Consider the following 24,894-nt stretch of genomic DNA (forward strand, 5'->3'; position numbering starts at 1 on the left):
TTGATTTTTCAACTCAAATAGAGAAGGACACAGAGGTAAAGGATGAAGCAATTTTAAAGCTTGATGCTCGCCATTATTTATTCTCTCTTAGTGTAACCAATGAAGCAATGAGAAGGATGAAAGAAAGGCTACAACATAAAATTTGGAGACCAGGAGAAAGAAAGATGACAGGAACAAAAACACAACAGCATGAAGAAGAAAGACTGAAGGACCAACAGCTAAACAAAGTTTGGGATCTTGGAGGAAGCAAGTCATAAAGACTTGTAGCTATCACATTATTACAGAAAAGTGACAGGCCTCATAGACAAGAGTCTATGAATTTTTCTTTTCTACATCAGGAGTCTGATGCAGGAGCATCCGACTCAGAAAAATCATTGTATTTAGTAGACATAGGGGTCTTGTGTTTTAAGGGAGTTGGTTCCCAAAAGAATTAAATTAATGTAATTTTAATATAGGAGAATATGAGTGATTGATGAGTGATGATGAGTGATTAGTGAGGATTGAGAGATTTTGAAATATTGTAAATCTTTCTTAGGAATTGGTTTCATAATTTTGGGGATTAGAGAGAATCCTTAAGAATTAGTTGAGTGATTTATGGAGAAGATTATGGATTTAGAATAATCTATAACTATGTACTTATTTCTATAAATGTAAGTCTGAATATGGGAAGAAGAGAGAGGAGTGTGAGAGTGAGGAACGGGAATAATTCTCATGTAAATATTTTATTAATGAATTATTTATGAGTTTTAATGTAGATACGTATTGTATAAACTTCATTATTATGTGTTGATTTTTAATTTTGAAGCCCCTTAGATTTATTGGTAATGGATGATTTCGTCTATATGTTGGACCAATAAACCACAGGTCCAAGGATTGTGAAAATTTGCAGCTTTGTTGCATCAAAAGGGAATGTCAAGGATCACCCCACCCTTTGACATATATAGAATGCCATAACTCATTGTACAAGCTTTTTGGGAGCCAAGTTTCTAATAGGTCTAACTTAGAGAAAGCTTGGAGTGTACTGTAATGAGTCGTGGCTTCTCCATAGTGCAAAGTGAGTGCATCTCTTTGGAGGAGCAGGCAGCAGTGACTGTAATGTTCCACTACCAGGGCCAGTGGCTATCATGGTTGTATGTATGATTGGATCTTTCACTCTTTTAATATAACATAACCAACATGTTTCATGCATGTATTGTTATTGTAGTTCGACTATTCTGGTTACTCTAACAATGTATGTAGTTGTAACTTACGTATGTATGTATGGAATATTCTGTATATGTTTGTATAAATCTCATCAAAGCGTATTGTTGGTTTCACTCATCACTTTGGATTGTCGACTATTTTTCTTTCCATCTTGTGATGTCTTTCAACTCGTGTGTTCCCTTTCAAGAATCGTATTATTATAGGCTTCTAAGGGGTGCACTCCTCTCCCCTTCCATGTGTTAGAGCCTTTCCATGCATCTTCCCTGACTTGCTGCATGGTAACACCCTTGCTTCCAACAAGGACATCTTACTTACCTCTGCGCAGAACCGCAGTCAAGGTGATACTGTACTACCCAATGTTGGGACTCCTACTCCAAACAGTTTGAGGTCTAGTTGGGACTTCTTTCTGGGGAGATCCCTTGACATTTTGGTAGGTCCAGCATCGTCAATATTTATGGCGCTAGAAGGAGGGCCAAATGACAAGCTAAGTCCTCACAATTTGTTTTGAATATTTGCATATTTAGCATGAATAACCGCATAATTTTTCTTCCGAAGTGTATGTCTTATGGAAATGACTTTGAAATTTTGGAAGAGATCTATAATGACTTGTCACATGACACATACAATGGTGAAGGCAGAGCTACCTCGCTTAGACACGCAGTTGTCATCGTAGGCTCCTTTGAAAGGCATGAAATCCATGAAGATTACATGACCTTCACGATGTTCACATTCACACTTCGAAGGCACCCACAGATATGGTGTGTCACATTGCCCAAGAAATCTATTCACTCTTTCCATAAGTTTTTCGCAGAGATAGCCTATGCTTTCAATCATTTTGACCGTAAAGCACTCAATAAAGAAATTCTAAAATTACATAAATCACCTGATGAATCCGTTGAGAAATTTCACACACGCTTTTGTAATCTTGCATTTCAATTTCCTAAAGATGAAATTGATTGGGAATTTCTTGATGGAAGATTTAAGTATCTTCTTTACATATCCAAAAATTTGCAATTCTTAGAATCATTTGAATGCCTCCCAACATACCTCAGTGTTAGAGATTCCAAATCTAAGACGGACAAGGTCGCTGTCACAAGTGATTGTCTGTCCTCTTCTCATCAAAAAGCTCTAGCTCTGCAGTGTGAGGTGGGAGAAGGTGTGCGCACATCTATTGAACGGTCACATCCTCCTACCCCACCTGATCTTGATATCTGTGCAGATTCGGCTTGCAAGCCTGGTGGATTTCATATGGACTTGTTTCATCAACCTCTGTCCCCGCGTTCTGTTGATCCTCCGAATTGTATTGTCTTGTGTTCTTCCATTCCGAAATCCACAGTTATTATGAATGAGGATCAATATATCAACAAATTCAATGTTTCAAAACCCACCTACGTTGTCATTTACGGTGAGTATGACTCAGAATCTGAACATGAACCCACGATCAAGGATGACCTCCTTCTATCCGCGCCTCCTTCACCTTTTCCTGACATCTTTGGTAATTCTTCTATCTCTGATTTTCCTAGTGTATCCATCCACGGATGCATCTACTTCTGATCATTTGAAGAACACACCCGATATCAGTCCACCATTTGACATCAGAGAGGACAAATCTTTCATTGATAATCCACTCAATTTTGCATCTACTTTTTCCGGAAACACAGACGGTGAACATTCTTGCTTCTCATCTACCCCTCCATATGATTCATCATATCATTAGGATGTCAATGAACTCATTGATTTTTCTGATCATAGTTGTCGTGATCTCTTTACTCCTATATTTGATCACGATGTTGATTCAATCGTTATTGATCTTTCCAAGCCACCCGTTTATGATGATCTATCTGTCAATGAAGTCGAAACCTCGTAGGCTTTCGAGGCACTTCAACCCGAGTTGATGGTTATGTCAGACCCTCATTGTCCTGAGGTTAGTTTCACTTTCGATCAGGAAATTGTTGAAACACCCAAGGCTCCTCATCACTGATACGTATTCATTGAAGATCATCCAATACACAGATTTCACTTCCTCCACCTGAATCACATGATCCCATTGCTCATGTATTGGAGGAATCATACACAACGAACACGCTTTCAAAGCGTAATTTGTCTCTCTTTCTCATGTTTTCTTGTCTATCACAGACAAAAGAGTGTGCATGCTTATCATATGCACGCAGTGTGTCACAATGATCTGAATTTGATAAAAAGGTATTACAGACTCATGTGTAGAGTTGTCTATATTACTTAGTGCAATGGATCAAAAAGATTGTGAATAATACAGACAATTAAATAATTGTACAACAAAATAATAACACATCAACACAGCCAAAATGATAAAGGATTTCAGTAGACTTCTTGGCTACGTCTCCTGGTCCTAGCTTCTAGTGCTGACCTCTATATTATGTCTTCAAAATGGTTGTTACAGGTGTGAGCTCTAAAACAGAGTCTCAAACACAGAAATGGATCTCACTACTGAGTTCCGCTTGAATCCTTGAGTCGAAATGAGTATAAACACGACCGTACTGGTCACTCTAACCTCCAGACCCCCTCGAATGGTTCACAATACACTCTCTGCCAACTTTTTGTATTACAGTGTTTTTATAACATTTTTAGTTACAATTTCCATTAAACGTGGAAACAATAAGTTTATAATAGAAACAGACTTAAAACGAAAGGACCGGCAGGCGCGGGTGGACCCTGAACATTCGGCCTTTCCCCAGTGCTGATCTCGAGAACAACCCATTTGATGGCTGTCGCGTCCCGCTCCTCAACTGATCCAGACAACCTGCACCGTTGATCTGCTCTGAACAATCTGACGGCTGTCGCACGGTCTCATGCTCCAACTAGCACGTTCGTTATTTCTCCAAAGGCATGCGATAAAGTGGTTTTCGGGAGGCTACGTGTCACTTGCTAAGTGGAATCACGTGCTCTCGGTCTAAAACGCTTCCTGCCTTGAGGGCACGCGATAACCCATTTATCGCCCTCCTTCCGGAACTCAAAGATTTTAGCTCTTTTTGTATAAATATATCGCGTCTGTTTTTCCAGATAACATGCTTACATGTTTCGATGCGATATTCGTTAATCTCCTTTGATCAAACAATCATTGTTCTTTACTGATGCTCCTCATTGCCTAAGGTTTGAACCAATCGTAGACTGCCACATCATTTGTTGTGCTAACATCATCAGGTACCTGCGACTCTTTCCCTGGTTGCCACATGTCCTGCTGACATAGGCTTTGACCTTTTGACTTGAATCTTTAATTGGCTCCCATTTCCTTATCCAAAATCGGATTTGCATGTGGTTTGTACCATTAGCTTTGTTTCAACGAGCTCTTAAACCTTGTTCCACTTTCACCTATATTTGAAGACTTTAGATTTAGAGGCCATGCTAAATCCATTTTGGATCACTCCTCCCCACTAGAAGCTTTTGGTCAACCAAAAGTTGGTTTTTAGCTATCGAGTAAGTGAGGATAAAGTTCCTTCACTTGTCCAATTTCTATCCATCATGCTTTACTTGGATTTGTACCTTTGAGTCCAACTCTCAGGTACTCAACATCCCCTCGTCACAAAGTTCTTATCCTCCTGTCAAGAACTGTGTCCTCCTGTAACTCATTGAGATACTCAGGCAACAAATCCTTAATGGAAGGCATATGACCTTGCTCTTCAGGATCTTCAATCATTGAAGGTTCATATAATCTCAAGTTTTCAACATTAACGACTGAATAGATTTCCATATAAACTGGTAAATCAAGGCGGAAAGCATTTTCACCAATTTTATCAAGTATTTTGAAAGGACCATATCTAATTGGTTTCAACTTCTTACCTTCCCCTTGCAGTCTTTCTTTGTTGATGTACAAACAAACTTGATCACCAACTTGAAAACTATGCTCAACTTGATGATTGTCATGTCATGCCTTATACTTGGCTTGACTTCTTTCCTGTTATTCCTATACTACCTAGTGAATTTCCTGGATTTGCTCAATGAACTTAGTTGCTTTGTCCACATCATTGTGTCCATCAACTGCTATCTCTTTACCAAAGACAAAATCCAAGGGAGACTTTGTTATAAAACCAAAACAAGTCTCAAAAGGAGACCTCTGAGTAGAAGAATGCTTGGCACGGTTGTAAGCATGTTGCACATAACACAATTTCTCATCCCAAAGCTTGGGATGCTTGCTGCAATATCCTCTAAGAAACTATATCACTATCCTGTTGACCACTTCTATCTGACCATCTATTTTTGGATGAAATGTTGTGCTCTTCTTTACCCTGGTGTCCATTAACTCCCATAGACTTGACCAAAATTTACTAACAAATCGAGAATCTTGATCAGATACAATAGAAGTGGGTAACCCAAAAGGAACCCATACATTTTGAAAGAACAACTTTGTCGTTTGTTCAGTTGTTACCTGTTTATTACATGGTATCAAAATACACATTTTACTGAACCTATCCACAATTACATACAAATAATCATGATCTTTTCTAGACTTTGGAAATACCCCACCAAAATCCATGGAAACACTTTCCCAAGGACGAGAAGGAATTGGAAGTGGAGTACACAAGCTTAATTTTCTATTACTGGGCTTACTTGTAGCACACATAGTACGCCCTTTGATATATCTAGAAATTGTCTCATGCATTCATAGCCAATAACAAAACCTTTGCAATTGTGCAATTGTTTTACTTACACCAAACTGACTTGAGATGACAGAAGTATGTGCTTCTCAAATTATGTTATTGTGGAATGCATAACTTTCCCAAATGATATAAGAGTTTGTCCTTTACATAATAATCTAATTCTTCTACCTGCTTGCCATGACTTAAAGTTGCATATACATCCTTAAAATCTATATCTTGAGCAAATTGTTCAATATAACTTTCATGGACTTCTGAATTATGCTTAAGTATATTGGATGCATTTATGATTGGTCTTGATAACATGTCTGCAACCTTATTATGTATTCCCTTCTTATATCTAATAACAAGATGAAATTGTTGTAGAAAACTTATCCATCTATAATGTCTTGATTGTTTCAATTTAGTTTGTGAGTGTAAATATTGAAGTAGTTGATGATCTGTGTGTATGATTGTTTCTTTACCCATTATATAATGTTTCCACTTTTTAACACTTTGTACTAATGCATACAATTCTTTATCATATGTAGGATAGTTAACTACTGCAAAAGTAAATGTCTCATAATGAAAGCATATAGGCTTTCTGTGTTGCATCAACAATTCTCCCATGGAATAGTCACTTGCATCAGTCTCAATCTCAAATGGATGTTGAAGATCTGGTAGTGCTAGTACTGGTGTTGTACTGATCTTTTCTTTCAAGGTGTCGAAGGTTTTCTGTTGTTTGCCTCCCCACTAGAACACCTATTTCACACTTGTCAAAGCATGTAAAGGAGCTGCAATCAATGAAAAGTTAGCAATAAACTTTCTCCAATATTGCGTTGCCCCTAAGAAACTTCTAACTTCTGTAGTAGATTTGGGCTTAGGCCAGTTCACAATGACTTCAACCTTAGAGGGATCTATCTTCAATTCACCACCCCCTACAATATAACCCAAATAATTTAAGGATGTCCTGCCAAATTCACATTTTGACAGCTTCACATAGAGATTTTCTCTCTTTAAAACATCTAAAATGTGCTTTACATGCTTTACATGTTCATCTCAAGTCTTATTAAAAACAAGAATATCATCTAAATAGACTATTATAAAGTCATCAATAAATGGTCTAAATACATCATTCATGACTCACATAAATGTAGCAGGAGCATTAGTTAAGCCAAAAGGCATAACCAACCACTTATAAAGTCCTTGCTTCGTCTTGAAAGAAATTTTCCATACATCCTATTCTACAACTCTGATCTGATGGTAGCCGCTTCGCAAGTCTAATTTAGAAAAGTAAACTGCGTCTTTTAATTGATCTAATAAATCGTCAATCCGAGGAAGAGGATAATGATTCTTGGTCGTAATTTTATTTAGTGCTCTAAAATCAATGCACATTCTCCACGAACCATCTTTCTTTCGCACCAACACAATTGGTGATGTGCTTGGTCGTATAAACCCTTTATCGAGCAACTCCTATACCTACTTCTTTATCTCTTCATTCTCTAAAGTTGATAACCTATACATTCCAATGTTAGGTAGTGGAGCATCTTGCAACAAATAAATATCATGTGCTATTTCCCACTTGGGTGAAAGCCCCTAAGGCTCTTTAAGTAGAATATCATTATCAGAAACAACTTTAACTAAATCTTCTTTATATCTAAGGTTCCAACCTTGGAATGCATCGGATTTATCAGGATCCTTTGCCTTTACAATCATTAGTAAAAATTGCTCACTTGAATTGACTTTTCTTTTCATCTGTCCTGAGTTTATGAGAGAGAAGTTATCTTTAGTTTTATGAGCTCTTACAATATACTCAATTCCATCCTTAGTGAGTTGATACTTATTTTCATCTATATAGAAGATAGCCTTCCTATCGTACAAGTAGGGACTCCCTAAAACAATTCCACATATGTCCAATGGGAATATGTCTAACTCAACCTCATCTACAAATGTTGACCCAATAGCAAACCGAAGTTTACATTGTCTCGTAACTTGTAGCTTTGTTTTATCACACACCCAACCTAATGGATATGGCTTCTTATGTGGTTTTGTTTCTAGACCCAACTTCCTTACAATTGTTTCAGAAATTAAATTTACTTGTGACCCACTATCAAATAAAGTATCAATTTTAGTGTGCTTGGAAATGACTCTAATATGAAATAGCTCATTTCTTTTCCTCTCATTACTTTCATTATCAACAAAATGTGAAGAATTACTTGTAGATGCTTCATAATCTTTACCTTTTATACCTATGGCTATAACTGTTGTTTCATCACCTGAGTCTGACCCCAAGTCCTTCTGTATAGCAGCATCATTCTTTCGCTCTTTACCCCTGAACTTCTTAGGCTTCAGTTCTGGATGCAAAGACCAATAGTGTGCCTCATCGTGTCCTTATTTCTTACAATGAGTGCATGAAGGTTTGTCCTTCTTTACAGTGTTTGTTTTCCTCTCCTTCCATTTCAGTTTCTTCTTTCCTTTATTCTTGTTCTCAAAAGATTTGGATGACGTCCCAATATTTGGGTTTACATTTTTACCTCTAGCCTCTAGATGAGTCGCTTGGACTAATACATCATCTAAGCTAGTGGGATTAAACATAAGTATAGTATGCTTCAAATAACTACGAAGACCACCTAGCCCCAAGAGTTAGCTCAATCGGTCAAATCAAGTGCCTCGCCAATGGGAGGTCACAGGGTCGAATCCCGAAAGCTCTTGGGGTTAGGTCAGTAAATAGGCCGAGGGGTGTTGATGCCTTCGGGTGCGTCCACTCAGTGTTGAACAACCCTGGATGTAGCGGCTACCCATTGACCCGGGTATCCGTGAACCAGAAGTGAAAAAAAAAACTACGAAGACCACCTATATATTTTAATAATGTCTCTCGTGAATCCAACGAAATACCTAATGTTAAAGCTCTTTTTCAAAATTCTCAAGTATAACTTTGTACACTTTGACCCTTCAGTTGACATAGTGTCCGCCAACTCATCATTGTCTGTTGCATGTAAGCTAAAGGATAAAATTTCTTTTTAATGGTAGAAACAAATTCATTCCAAGTTGAAATGATTTTACCATGTTTTTGAAGATCTGCTTGTGTCTTGCCTTCCCACCACACAAGTGCAGTTCCTCCAAGACGAAGGCTAGCCAGCTGAATCTTCTTCCTTTCTGAATCGACTTTCTGCACCCTGCAATATACATCAATTTTCCTTATCCAATTATCTAGATTTTCTACATTAAGTTCTCCATCATAAATTGGCAAATCAAACTTTACATCTAATTTGATCAAAGAGGCTTTCTTTTTCTTCTTCTTAGAAGAACTAGTTTTATGAGAAGACAATGATGATGACAATGATGGTGATGATGGAGGAGATGGTGGAGGTTGCATTCCTCCTTTTCCTTTATCTTCCTTCTCTTCTTTCTTTGGAGGGACAAAGAGAAAAGGTTCCTCTACTCCTTTGTCTAGTCTAGGTGATGAAGTGCCTTCGCCTCTATCTTTCTTAAACTCATGATACATCTCTTCCACCATGGCACGTATCGTCATGAAGCTGTCCAAGAACTAGGATTTTGACCCAAGTGGAGCTTCATCTGCCATCCTTCTTCGTGAATAGACTCTTCCAATCTCTGGATTTGCCTCAACAAGTTCTCCTTCACCTTGTCTAAGCCTTAACCTAGTCAGCATTCAAATCTCTACACAAACTTGTCAAACCTTAAAAACCTTAAGCTCTGATACCACTTGATCTGAATTTGATAAAAAGGTATTACAGACTTATGTGTAGAGTTGTCTATATTACTTAGTGCAATGGATCAAAAAGATTGTGAATAATACAGACAATTAAATAATTAGAAAACACAATAATAACACATCAACACAACCAAAATGATAAAGGAGTTCACCAGACTTCTTGGCTACGTCTCCTGGTCCTAGCTTCCAATGCTGACCTCTATATTATGTCTTCAAAATGGTTGCTATAGGTGTGAGCTCTAAAACAGAGTCTCAAACACAGAAATGGATCTCACCACTGAGTTCCATTCGAATCCTCAAGTCGAAATGAGTATAAACACGACCGTACTGGTCACTCTAACCTCCAAAACCCCTGGCATGGTTCACAATACACTCTCTGCCAACTTTTTGTATTACAATGTTTTTATAACATTTTTTAGTTACAATTTCCATTAAACATGGAAACAATACGTTTATAGTAGAAACAGGCTTAAAACGAAAGGACAATCGATCGCGGGTGGACCCCGACCGTCTGACCTTTCCAATCTGATGGTTATCGCGTCCCGCTCCTCAACTGATCCGGATAACCTGCACCGTTGATCTGCTCTGAACAATCTGACGGCTATTGCATGGTCTCGCACTCCAACTAGCACGTTCGCTATTTCTATAAAGGCATGCAATAAAGTGGTTTTCAGGAGGCTATGTGTCACTCGCTGAGTGGAATCGCGTGCTCCCGGTCTAAAACTGCTTCCTGCCTTGAGGGCACGCGATAACCCATTTACTGCCCTCCTTCTGGAACTCAAAGAGTTTAGCTCTTTTTGTATAAATATATTGCATCTGTTTTTCCAGATAACATGCTTGCATGTTTCGATGCAATATTCATCGATCTCTTTTGATTGGACGATCATTGTTCTTTACCGCTACTCCTCGTCACCTAAGGTCTAAACCAATTGTAGACAGCCACATCATTTGCTACGCTAACATCATCAAGTACTTGTGACTCTTTCATAGGTTGCCACATGTCCTGCTGACGTAGGCTTTGACCTTTTGACTTGAATCTTTAATTGGCTCCCATTTCCTTATCTAAAATCGGATTTGCATGCGGTTTGTACCATTAGATTTGTTTCAACGAGCTCTTCAACCTGGTTCCACTTTCACCTGTATTTGAAGACTTTAGATTTAGAGGCCATGCTGGATCCATTTTGGATCACACAACACCATGTTAAGTCTGTAGAATGCTTGTCTTGCGCTTTCACTCTTTTCTTTTCTACGAATGTGTTTAAACTCGGAGTGTGTTTGTCTTCATTGTTATATATTTCATGTTTGTTGGTTCGCATAACCATCCTTTTTGCAAACCATGCCTTCACCAACATGGGTCAACCAATGCGCCAGTGGTTGCATTGGAAATATCACTTCATGTGATCAGGCTCATGCACCATTAGCTTAGGAGTAGGAGTAGTGTTTTGTTTCTGTCTTGTTTACTTGCATTAATGTTTTCCTTTTTTACTTTGTTTGTTTGCTTGCTTGCTTGCTTTGCTTACTTTCTTTGCTTTCGCATTTGCTTTTGCTCTTTGTTTTATTATTTTTTTTGCTTGCTTACGTCCTTAGGTTAGTTTCGCATGAAACTATGTGCGACTCTTAAGACAAGAAAAGTAAATGAGGACTTGTACAGCTATCAACACTTGGTTATATGTTGTCCTCTCTCTTTATGTTGAACTTGTTGTCTTCAATCAATGATACACCAATGGAAAATACGTTATGTTCGAAGTTAATCTTGGTGGAAACACAACACTTGTGCTCTAACTAGTACCACCTACTCTAGTCAGTTGTCTTTGGGTTAACCCTTGTCAGCTCAGTCAAGTAGAGTAAGGTGAGGGGGGAAACCTTAACAAGTATGTCATAGATATATATAACATACTTCTCTGAAGGCACAACCTATTCTACTCTCAATAAGTCGGGATCCCTCTTCCACCTCTGAAATAAATAAGTTCCTTTGCACAGTTCTTTGAAAATGAAAAAAATGAAAAATGAAAAATTAATAAGGTGACAGAAGAGAAAGGCTTCCGGCGTAGAGAAGTGATGCAAGTAACTCCACCTAGGTACTAACCAGGCTCGTTGGCAGTGGAGCAATGCTTGTGTTCTTGCGTGACAACGTCAGGGTATTGTCCAGGCCTACTGGCACCAGAGATGAAACTTAAACTTTGACAGTCATATTACTTGTCCACCAATATACCCCTCATCCCCAATCAAAACAACTAAGTTGACTTGGCTCGAAATGTGTGTTGACCAATCAAGAGAATGGCATGTGCTACATCTTTCACCAAAGCTAGTGTGGAAACCACGATGATCAAAGAATCGAGCAATACTTTCGGAGGAGTTAGACTTGCTTTTCACGAAACAAGGTCCATTCAGAGAGCTGGAGTTCTACCAGTGTGTCACCAATGTTGTAGCTACTACAACCATCCTCCAAAATTTTGCCTTAACTTCATTTTTGAGCCTCCCTACCAACCATCCTTAGCAGCATGCCTTGCACTGCCCAAGTACTTATGCTTTCAATTGATTTTCTTCGACATAACAACTTGTGTACATTAACTTGTTTGCCTTTCACCCATAAGATGACCTCCCTTGACTTGGTTTCAACCTGGTTCTTGTGTTGCCTTGGAAAACTGCGCAGCACTAGAGGGAAACCAGCCTTTCTCTCCATAATTACACAGTGCCTCCTGCCAGTCAGCACTACTATCCAGAATTGCGCATAGCAGGCAGGCTAGCTTCCCCAAGAAAATTGCACAAAGCAGCCCATCATTGGGCTTGCTTTCAGAATTTGTGCAATTTTGGCTGGCAGCCTTTGCTTTAGTCCAGAAATTGCATAGAGCTTGAGGGGCAACGAAAGTGACTTGGCCCAGAAACTACGCAGAAGTCGCCCCATGGCTTGTTGACTGTTGCATGTGCTATAAGGTTGACCAGTTCCCTCCAGAACTGTGAAATCTTGCCTTGCATGCATGGGCAATTTTGACTGGAAAAAATAAATAAATATATATATATATATATATATAAATAAATAAAATATAAAATATAAAAAAATAAATCCCTAGATTTTAGGGATCTATTGTTAGCAGCTGGGGGTTAGATGCAAAAGTTGTTTTAGAAACCTCCTGCCAAAAAAAATCCCTAGATTTTAGGGGTCTATTTTTAGCAGTTGGGGGTTAGATGCAAAAGTCGTTTTAGAAACCTACCGCCAAGTGTCACTTTTTCCTAGAATTGTGGCATGCACGTCATAAGCCTCGATCTTGTCAAAACTATTTATTCGACGCCTAAGAGCTCATTCTTCACTTTCGATCTTGGAGCTTTGGCATTCCCAACGCATCTAGGAACTTTCGGCACACTCCTCGCAACTTTTTCCAGGTAAGTCCGCTTTTCATGTCTTTTGTTGCTTTTTTGTCGCTTTTTACATTTTGGTTTGTATGAATGTTGTTTTTTTGGTTTTATTGAACAATTTTTGTCATTTCAATGCATGTTAACTTGTAGAATCATTGTTTCGAGTTTTTGAATTGCATTTCCTTGTTGTCGCATGCATAACATTATTTATGCACTAACGGTTGTCATTGCGATGAATCACTTCACGCACTTATTTATTTTCCCATCTTATTGAATCCCTCACTTACTGATTGCATGCATGTTTATTCACTCATGTATGCACCCATCTTTGCACATGCTTTTAGTCCTTACTGATTTTCAGTCGCCCATCGGTAGGTTTGAGCTACCTTGGCCTGGACCTTGCCTTGAACGACTCACACTGCGCATTTGTGGGATGGATGGCTTTGCCTTTCTCCAAGGAATTATGGACAGTGTTCCTCATACTGGCCTCCCAGGTTGTGCTCTATGCAGCTTTGAGAGACAGTGCCTCAGTTGGCCCCTGAGATTTCACAGTGCAATTTCTCGGGTAGCAGTCATGCTGACTGAAACTGCACATTGCGCAGTTCCAGTCCTCAGCAGGCCAAGATGCACTGTGTTCTACGCGTTTTCAGCAGTTAGTCATCTCACCAGTAGCTTGGACTTTCCTCTACCCAGTTTCAACAATTAGTCTCCTAGCCTCTCTCAGAGAAAACTGCGCAATTTTCCCAAACAGTCAATCAGGCATGTTGCATGTCAGTCCTCGAGTTGCTTTTAGTTTTCGACTAACATTTCGCTTGCCATGAGAATTGTTTTGTCTCCAGGTATCATAAATGTTCATCAGTCTCTCAGTGGTACAGGTACAATGGCTTCCAAGAGAGCAAGGTCGAAGGATACCATTGAGAGCACAACTAGAGATGTGGTCGAGCAAGTGTCTATGAGCTTTCCCATCTATGAAGATATTAAGTTGTTCATAGACAAGGAGATCAAGATCACATGGAAAGGCATCAATGACATATTTTCAGGCACCTTTGAGAAGAATCTGGAGGACCGAAGAGTCTATGTCAACATACACAAGTCTGGCTTGTACCGGGTTGCATACAGGTATCCCAAATTTCCATGCGCAGACATGATCCATTGGATTGTCTCGCATAATGATCCAGAAACAATGGTACTGAGCAATGTCAGTGGAACAGAACTTGCTACCTTTAGGCAAGAGAACTTTCAGGAGATGTATCACTTGCCACAGCCGATGAACAAAATGGATGCACTCTTCACCAATCCCAGCAGCAGTGCGAACTCAAGAAACATCTTGAAGAGTTGGGTAAGAGATCCATATAAGTTCAGGATGACACCCAACCAGGTATACAAGTCAAATACATTGCAGAACGAATATCAGTTCTTGGTCATCTTCGCATGTCGCTTGTATGGCCAAGAGAGTACAGAAACCTTCCCACATATTTGGGTGATTATGTTGGATCAGCTGGAAAATGAAAGAAGACCTTTCAATTGGTCTGACATGTTGGCTTTCCAGCTGAAGGGGCAAGTAACAAATGCCCAACATCCGCCCAAGGGTCAACAAGCAAATCTCTTCATGTCTGTTTGCATGCTTGATGGAATCTGTGCCCATCAACAGTTCCCTGACTTAGGTTTGGCATGGACACCTTTAGAAACCTATGTGCGCATCTATTATAGGTTGTTCTCCGAGTGCAACTTCCATGGAGTTATACTACAACTATCACACCACTTCTTCACCCCAGTGTACAGGATTATCTTTGAGCAGGATCTGCCTTGCATGTCACAGGCAGCGATGGAGGCATTGGTTAACATAGAAGATTGGTATGCCTCACCCCTTAGCACCTTCATCCGGATGTACAATGCAAAGAAGGCTCCACATGTGCTACTGAAGTTTGACATGGACAAGTTGGTCATGCAAGAGGTTGCATACCAAAACTCGACAGGATTTTTAGAAACACTGCACGGGAAGAAGAAGGCTCCCTGTCCCGCTCTTCCTTTGCGGATCAGGTTGTATGAGATCCAGAGTCTCAATGATGTTGAGTTCGAGATGGAGGAATTCAAGAGATTCACCTTTGGCACTAGAAGTTTCAATCCATGTGACCTGCGTTTATTAGTGAAGGACCATTGTGTGAGAGTGTATCATCCTTGGATCCACGAGGCATGTCATTATGTTATAGATCCATTTGGGCACATCAAATCCCAACATTCATAATAGTATTTTAAGACTCATGAAACCCTAAATTCAGTTGTTTCATGCCCTAAACAAGTCAACCCTTTGAATGCCTCCTTCCCAAATAGTTTCATGACTTGAAGACATCCAGAAATTGCCCCTAAAGGGACCAGCGCAGGTAAGCCCTTATGAAGGTGCATTGCAGAGCAGTTAAGTCCACTGCTAGAGTGCTCTACAGAGCACTTAGGCTTCCTTTTACCCACGTTGGGCGAGAATGAGTGAAATTCACATAGGGTTTGGGGAATATTGTTACAGGGAAAAGTGTCTATTAGAACTGCTCTATCCCCACTAAGGTGTGACAGCTGCCTTAGAAACAAATAGAGAAAAGCTACTTTCGTTTTTCCTTTATGAATTATAGATAGAGAAGAACAGAAAGACCAACCTCTGTCTTGTGCTAATCTCCCGATTTGATCCCTCTCTTCTTTGATAGTCCTCAGCTACCTGCTCCCTTACACGCCCAGCTTCACAAAGTACCTGTAAGATCACAGAAGCATAGCACTATACAAAGACATGGATCTATAATCATAAACAATCTAGGATCAGATGTAAATTGACCATACAAATGTGGCAAGCATCAATGACACAAAAGCATGGAGGAAAACTCAAATAGCTTTTACTGATAAACAAGAAATGAGCCAAGAGGAGTTACAACCAGTTGTTCTGACCCAGCATCAACCTCCCAGCAAAGAAGCCCCTCTTCACCTCAAACAAAGCTTAGATCACCCAACAATCTGATGTTTGTCTCAAGAAACCAACAGCAATTCCTTACAATATGCAAAATTCCAGCCTCTGGATCTCTGGGATGAGGGATCCATATATAGATATCTGTAAGGGGGATGAGTCAGCTTGTGATATGATTAGTGTCCTCTCTCTGATAGTTGTTGCTTCCACTTGGAGACTGATGGCCTCTTACTCATCCTTGGTCGAATTCAGTGAGGCAAGTGTCACAGGAGAAGATTTTGGAAGCTTCCATTGCCTCTCCACCTCGCGGAATGACACTGCCATTTGTCATTTCTCACCCATCGCACCCCACAGAAGGGACTTTTGAAATGCAACGCACCCTCACAGTGTATTTGGGTGAGTTGCAATGCACTTAGCCAGTGGAGCAGCTGCAATGATCCTGTTTTGACCAATTCTGAGCTATTTCTCATGGAGAACTTCTGGGAGAAGCTGTAATCTGTTGACCTTGTTCCTTTAGGGGTTAGAACAACACTTTTAGGGACTTAGGAGCCCTTGGTTTATGGACATTTCATGCTTGGGGTTGTAGGGCCCAAAAATGTCTATAACAGTTGCCCCCTAAAGTATGAGGCCGTTAATCTTTTGGTGTCGGGTGAAATGCTTTATTATGAGGATCTGAAGTTCTTTCAATGCTGGGAGGAGACCTGTAATAAGATACAATACAATACATTATCTTCATACTATCTTCATGATCTAGCTGAGGTGGGCATTCCCATGCTCAGCTTTATAAATTCATTTTCATGTACATAGGACAGACAATCGTCTGAGTGTAGACTGATGATTCTGATAGAGCCATCATCCTTTTGAGTGGATGATTATCTGTGCAACAATGATGTACATTTAATGTCTTTATTTCCCTGAATATATATCGCAGCCCGAATGGATGAAACTAGATTCGGGGTCTTCAATCTCATCTGATCTTCACTCAAAGTACAAGTCGATCCATGTGAGAAATGTTCTAAAGTCGAACATGGAAAGACATCGCTTGATTACCAGTCAATGATGTAAATTGTTAACAAGCGCGAGAGGAATCACCGATAATGATAATGACCCTCAAGGTACTGCAGTACAATTCACGTGGTGTGAATAAAGGACTTGGCGTCGAACACCACGCAAAATCTTTCGGTCGAAGGCCATTGATGTAAACCTGTCGCCGGAAGTGAGAAACTTGCCATTGAGGCATGCAAGCTTCAAAGTACTGAATGGGGTGTTCCTAGATCAACTTCTTGGATAATGAGCTGATGTCGACAAGAAGTGATCTGTCACAGGAGGGCCTTAATGAATCCCGCATCAATGACACGGAACGGAGCAAATGATTTTAATGGAGGTGAAAACGATCTGGTGATATAAGGTTCAGGGTGGCGGTCATGAAAGAATGGAGTATAATGTATGGTAGTGGGTGAGACACAGGTGAATTAACTGAATGACTTCTCTTGAACATATCGGCGACACAGATGTGATGGATTGGTAGCATTAACCCCAAATGTGGATGGTATGGCGTGACCATGGTGATGTGACCGGTGAATGAAACAACCCAACCCAACTCGGACACGGAGTGGAAGTGTCATGTTCAAGAGCGACTTGCTACCAACAAATTTTCTTCAAGTTTTCTTCCCAATTTTCCCCAATCATTGTTGACCAGTACCTCTTTATTTTTGTCAAGCTTGAGGAGGATAACATATGCTTGTTCTACAATTTGCCCTTCGGGCAAACCCATCGCTATGTTTTAACGAGCCTAGCGACAGTGAAACTCGTTCTCGTCTATAGACAAGTTTTTCGCTATTAATCTTTTTAACGAGTTTAACGACAAAGATAACTCGGTCCTTTTCAATTTTAGAGAGTCTGAAAAGAAACGTAAAGGTAACTCCAAAATTCCTTTTTCGTCATCTAATCCCTTAAGTCCGAAAAAGTATAAAACAATACAAAAGGGATGAATTTTCGATACTTTTAACGAGCCGAACAAAACAAGCGCCCGATCTTTTTGTGTAATAATCCCTCAGGTCCAAAAAGATTAAAATCTAGAGGAGGGATAGCACTTCCTGTCCCTTTAACGAGCTGGAGAGGCTAATGGCTCGGCAATCTTTTCATATTTTACGAGTCAGTTGAAAAGAGCTTAAAGGAGACTCGTCTTTTGAGGAACGAGTGATAAAATGGGTAGCAGCTGATTCCAGGTAAGGTTTGGAATTTTCCAATCACGGCAGTGTTACAAGGATGGCTAGTGAAATCACTCTTCGCAGCTGTTCCTCAAAATGGGTAAACAATCAAATGGAGGTGAATGATCGGCCAATGAAAAAGTGGAGGTGACGGTGCAAACACGACCAAGGCTTTAATGGCTGAAGTACTACATTCACGATGGTTATTTACCGGGGAATAGTTCATTTTTTAACGAGCTTAAACGCGGGGGGAAACATTTGCTCATGGCTTATGTTTATTTTTTAACGAGCTTGAACTATGTGCTAAAACTGCTCGATTGAATGGTCCCTTTTTTATTTTACCATAAATAACCCTGTTCTTTCAAAGATTGTACTGTATTTTCAACTGCTTCATCAAACTAGTCAGAAATGAACAATATATGCTTGAAAATGAGTTAGAACACTAATATTTTACTTTGAACTACATAAAAAGTAATGAAAAAGTGTTTTTACCTCTCATTTTACCATTTCATTTGAACTTTGGTTTGTTGGAGCTTTGGAGGTGCTTTCCCCCTTTGATTTTCATCAGCTGATTTCGGGAGATTCTGTGGATGATTCTCGATGTCGTCTGGACCAGGTAGGAGCTAAACCTGAGCTCTTTCATTTCATGGTTTCCATTTTGCATTCTGAGCTTGATTCCTAGTTTTTCTGAGCCCCTGGGGTTTGAAAAACTCGTTCTGCCTTCAGCGCACCCTTTGTGTATCGAAAGGTGCGTTGAATGTTGGCCTGTCTAAAGGCCATCTGACATGCAATGTGTTAGCCTCATGTTGCAACAGGTGTTCATTTTTCATGATTGACATTTTTACAGGCCAAATATGTCATACTTTGCAAGCTACAGTGTTCCATATTTCCAAAAGAGACCAAAGAAGAAAGCCATGAAGTGCGCTAGTCCAAATGCCATTGCTGTATTCCAATTTTGATGAGTTGTCCCAGTTTTGAAGAGTTTTTTAAAGGGAGGTCCAAACAGTTTAATCTTGGTCTCCCCAGGTTTCAATTTCCTGTTTTAGAATATAGAGAATGTATCTGTCCAAACAGCTTAATCTTGGCAGATTTGTAGATAGGTAGAGAATCAAAGGGACCCAACTGCTTAATCTGGGCCCTGGCAGAAATAAGTGTAGATTTAGATAGGAAACATTCAAAAGAAAAATTGTAAAGCTGGGTTTGCAAGTCTAAGTGCACCCGAATCAAAAGAAGAAAAAATGTTAGGTGAGTAGGCCGGGTAAGTAGCTGTGTGGTTGCAGAATGATGATGTATGATCAATTTTGTGTTACAAAGTGTTTTATCTTTTCATATCACAGTTATCAGGCAGTTTTCATCTGGAGGAGCTCAAGCTGGACATCACTAACTTCCCCTTCTTCTAATTCCCCAAGTCAATTACTAATTTCCCAAAGAGGTCAAGATCTGCTTGATTCCTCTTAGTTTCATCATTCTCCATGTCATTTGTCCTGGTGAAGATCTGCTTCACTCAAGGATTCTTTATTTCTCATTTATGAGTCACTTTTCCCTCGAGGATTAGCCTAAGGTCCCCTACCTTAGCGCCTGCTTATCATCTCCATATTAACTACTAACTCTAGTATATAACTCCCTATCAGTTTTCCCCTTCCCCTACTAAAAATATGTATATAAAACTCCCCTATATAAATATCCCCTCCCTGGAAATATAGCCATATCTCTTCTAAGTCAGGGAAAGAACAGTCTATCTGGGGCTGTTTTTAGCCCATCCGAGTCATAGCAGGAGTTAGATGACACCTGGTCATGCTAACAACCTCTCCCCTAGCCCTAAAACCCTCTAAAAACCCGCTTTGGCGCCCTTATACCAAAGTTTCATTCACAAAAACATATCCCGCCCGCTTATTAACCCCCAAACCCACAAAACCTAAGTTTTAAACCCCGCCGCGCTTTATTTAAATGGGAATATTCCCCGGATCCCCGCCCTTATACCTCCGCCGTTTCACATTCGCCGCCAACCGTTAGATCGCCCGCCCCACAGATCTACGGTGGGCGGGCCTTCCCGTCTCCCAACGCGCCCGAAGGTTAGCATCCGGGAGATGGGCGGTATTCCCGCCGTACTCCCGCCACGCGTCGCCTTCTGGGCTGTGGCGGAGCCCCCTCCCCTGAAACCACCTTTGTCCAAAGGTGGTGCACCCCAAAATCGGAAACCGCCTCCTGCCCAGTGACGTCACTCGCTTGCGTCACCCCCCTGCCTAGTCACCATGACACGTCATCTGCCTGTGTGGCCTCCTGCTACTGTACCACCGAGTCACCTTGCCACGTGTCCTGCCACCATGTCCCCTGCCGTACTGCCATGTCACCTCCGTACGTGATGACGTCATCATGCTGACATCATCCCGCCACGTCATCATGCTGACGTCATCCTGCCACGTCATCATGCTGACGTCATCATCAGTTTTTGGCGCGAAGGGTGAAAATCGCACTCTGGAGCCCCGGAATCAGTTTCTGAGGTAGTTTTTGATGCGTGATTTCGCTGGATAAATTAGGCCAAAATGGGGACTCTTTTCATCACGCAGCCCCCAGCAAGCCCGAAAGGCGCCGAATGACCCATTTTTCTTCGCGAGGCACTCAGAAAGGAGCAGAAGACAGTTTTGAAGGAAACCGAGGGCCAAACAGCGGCCATTAAATGTTGATTTAACGCACAGCACGTCAGAACAGCAGCCCAGTTTTTTCCAAAGAGTATCAGATGGAGAAGAAGAGCCAAAGAGTATCAGCCAAGATTTTTTAGGGGCTCGAAGCACCTGAACAACATTAATGAGTTCCCAGAAAGTCAAATCAAGAGGCGTAAGCCCGTCCCTGCCTTCAAATCACAATTAAAGCATTCAAAGCCACCGGACAGCAAAGAAGCAGAAACCCATGCTCATTTATTTCAGAAAACACTGCACCAAGCCACAGAGGACAAGCACATTCACTTCATTTGCTACGGCAGTCCTCGGCGCACCCCGAGATATTTGCACGCATTTATTTCTGATAGAATTAGGTCAAATTAATCATTTTTTAGACCTGATTAGGTCAAGATGTAATAAAGAAATTGTAGAGAGTTTTTCCCTATTTATACCGCTCTCTACATTGTTTCAAGGGTTGGTCAATTGAGAATTTTCACTAGAGACTCGCACTGAATACCTGAGTTTTTCTGTAATCAAAGATTGTTGAAAGTTCTGAGAACAGACTGTTTGATGTGTTGTAAATCTTTTCTGGAGACTGAAGATGGAATTCTTGTGCTGCAGCCTGATACAATAAGTGCTTCTTACCTATGTTTACTGTTTACCATTATCTAAATAGCAGAAAGAAAGAATAGCCTAGAATTTGTTTAAATACACTCTATGCTGAATTTCTGTTGTTTCTTTATATTTTCCTCTGAACGAATTGGTTATAAATATGAATTCCCCCTGGCTCATATTTACCCCGATTAACCTGTGTTTGCCAATTATCTAAGGACTCTTTACTGCCCCTAGGTAGAGCTCTGTTACCTCCCTCTGTTAGGCTGATTGAGAGATTCTTAACTGCCTCTCTTTCCTTAGCATTCACCTCATCCTTTAGACCTGAAACATTGTTTCATGTGCAGCTATCTTGCTCCATTTTCCCTTATTGTGACCAAGGAAATGCACCAGCAGTCCTCCTCCTCGACTCCACGCCCAATGGTTTGAAACCCTCAGACTATGCTCTGCCTCTCTACCTCAAACATCAATTTTCCCACCAAAAAAAAAAAAAAACCCTTCGAACTCAATAACTAGCCTAAGATCCTTTTCAACAAAGCTAAATCCCAAAGAGAGAGCCCTCTCTGATTGCAGGTGGGCTAGAACCTGCAGTCCAAAGTTGGTCTGTGGTTACCTCGGCCGTATCCTTTTCCGGAGCTTAAGGACAACCTGAGTGATAACATAATGGCGACTCCACTGGGGACCTTTCCTCAAATAATTTCACAAAGAAGGTAAGAAAGCTCCGCTGAGACCATAAATCAATCTTTCCAATTGCTGTTTATCTCTTAAAACTACAGATGAAGCCTGAATGTCAGCCAGGAAGCCTTTGAAACTGTTCTTTGCTTTGCATTAACAGGAGTAAATAAATGTTGCTTCAGTCAATCTTCATGCTAGTTTTAAGTTACAAATAAGCTGTCCCAAATTTTGATTAGTTCTTTGCTATTTCTAAAAACATTTCCATAAAATACCCAAAAAACAAATTCGGAAGCTGGCTCCCAAGAAGAATCCACGATATACAAGATCAAACCCAGATCCAGACCCTCCAGCTGTTTTTGAAAACCCTAACATAATCCCGAAAATCTGCAGGAAGCAAGAAAGACAGGAAGATTTTGCTGATTTGAGTCCTGAAACAGCTTACCCTAGCTCTGTTCCAACTCCTGTCAAGGTTTTATTCCGGTCCACCCCTGCTTCCCCTTGTTCATCATCCACGTCTCATAACACTCCTTCCACCCCCCCATTTGTTGCAAATACCGCAACTACTACTACTATTGTTCCCACCGTTCCAGTTACTCCTGGTATTCCCATTATCCCTGTTATCCCAGTTGTTCCATTTATCCCCGTTGTTCCACTTATCCCTGCCAATATGGCTAATAGATATGCACCCCTGCAATTGCCCGCTAATGCTGGGGCTTTACCTCAAGAGTACCAATCTAAAATCACATATTTTGATAGTACTGGCCCTTTTATTGCCATTCAGCATACCAAAAAGATGCAAGACTATTTTGAAAACTACGAGATAGATGATGATAGTGTGAGAATGAGAATTTTTGTTCAGAGCTTAACAGGTGATGTAAGAACTTGGTTCAGATCACTTGCTGCAAACTCCATAACCACCCCAGATGAGCTTTACCAATCCTTTACCAACAGATGGGAGAAAAAGAAAGATCCCTTGCACATACTAGCTGAATATGATACGATTAAACGAGGTCCTCAAGAGACTGTTTTGGAGTACTGTGCAAGATTCAATAATGTATATAATGCAATACCACAGAACTTAAGGCCTCCACCTGACCTTGCCTTGTACAAATTTCCGGATGGTTTTGACCCTGATATGGCATACCAGTTAAAAGAAAGAGCTCCTCAGACCCTTGCAGACATGCAAAACGTTGCTGTCAGTGTTGAGGCCAACTTAATTGCCAAGAGAAACAGAGCTAGAATGGAAAGAAGAACCACCTTTAAGGAAGAACCCTCAGCCTTTGACCAGAAGCTTGATGCTATTATCAGTGGCCTACAAAGATTGGGAGAGAGAGTAGAAAATGTTGAACGAAAAGCATCATGGGAAGGACAACAGTCCAATACCATGAGGAACCCAAATTTCAGGAAAACGCAGAACACAAATGCTGGTAGGTCTAGCCAAGACCATGACATAAGACCTCCTTTTCAAGATAACTATGTTGAAGGATCCACTTCTAGTCAACCCACAGAAGACACTCACATGAATTTGATGGATTTAAAGGGTGAGCATCAGACTTTCCTGAGCCAAGAAGACCAAAATCAGCATGACTGTAATGAGTTTCAAACTAAATCTGGCGAGTCTTTTGATTTTAAACAAGGTTACGATACTGCTGTGTATGAAGTACACAAACAATATAAGCTGAGAACTAGGACCATTGACATTTCTGAACCTAGTAAAACAAAGGATGGCAAACAGCCCAACAAGATTAAAGGCAAGGCTGTCATAACAGAACCAGCTGATACAAATGTTCCAAACCCGCATCAAGTGACCATAGAAGACATAACAGAAATACAGCCTTCCAGAGATCAGCCTTTGCCACCTTCTTCCTCGAAAGAAAGCTCGAACAGTGTTCCAAAAAACTTTCCTGAAACTAAAAAACCGCAAGCAATCAGTCCTCATAACGCTGATAAAGAAGAGCAAATCACAGATAATTCAAATGAAAAGGAAAAAACTGCCATTGTCAACACCAAGACTCCATTGGAGAAGCCATTTAATTTAGAGGCAGAGATTGGAAAACTTAAGATATCCATCCCCCTCTCAGAACTTGCCAAACACGATATATATAGGCAACAAATTCAAAGGTCACTTCAAATTCCAGAAAACAAGGACGATGTGAATGTTTTGGATGATTCCCCAGAACTGCTGTTTGGCCCAGAGGTTAATGGGAAATCAACACATGGACCTGTCCCTCCCTTTTATATCAGCTTGCACATACATGACAAAGTCTTACACAACGCTATGTTCGATTCTGGGGCATCGCACAATCTTATGCCCAAAGCAGTTATGGAAAAACTGAATCTTGATGTTACAAGACCTTACAAAGATTTATACTCATTTGACTCAAGTCAAGTGAAATGTCTAGGCCTCATCAAAGACTTGTGTGTCTCCTTAGTTCAATATCCCAACAAGACCATCCTCATGGATGTAGTGGTTGCTGACATTCCACCAAAATATGGTATGCTCCTATCAAGATCATGGGGAGCAAAGCTCCAAGGATCCCTTCAACTAGACCTCTCCTATGCCACCATTTCAGTCTTTGGGCAACCAAAGAGACTGTACAGAGAAACGCTGATGAAATATGTGGTGAGTAGTGAGAGCAAGCCTGAAAATTTTCCCATTTACTCAATCCACTCTGATATGGATTCCTTTATTTTGTTTAATGATAACACAAATTCTCCAACTGAGGATGAGCCTTCGACTCTAGAACAACAAGCACAAATCAATGAAGAATCAGTTGCACATACCCATGAGACTGTCACAACAATTAGTGCAACCAGCATACTAGAAGAAACTCCCCAAACAGAAATTTCAAATCTGCCCAATCCTAAGTTGACTGACACTTTAGGCATCAACCAC

Source organism: Pinus tabuliformis, chromosome 8 (genome assembly GCF_031772625.1).
Source record: "Pinus tabuliformis cultivar Carrire ecotype Pingquan chromosome 8, CPIR1, whole genome shotgun sequence".
NCBI lineage: Eukaryota > Viridiplantae > Streptophyta > Pinopsida > Pinales > Pinaceae > Pinus > Pinus tabuliformis.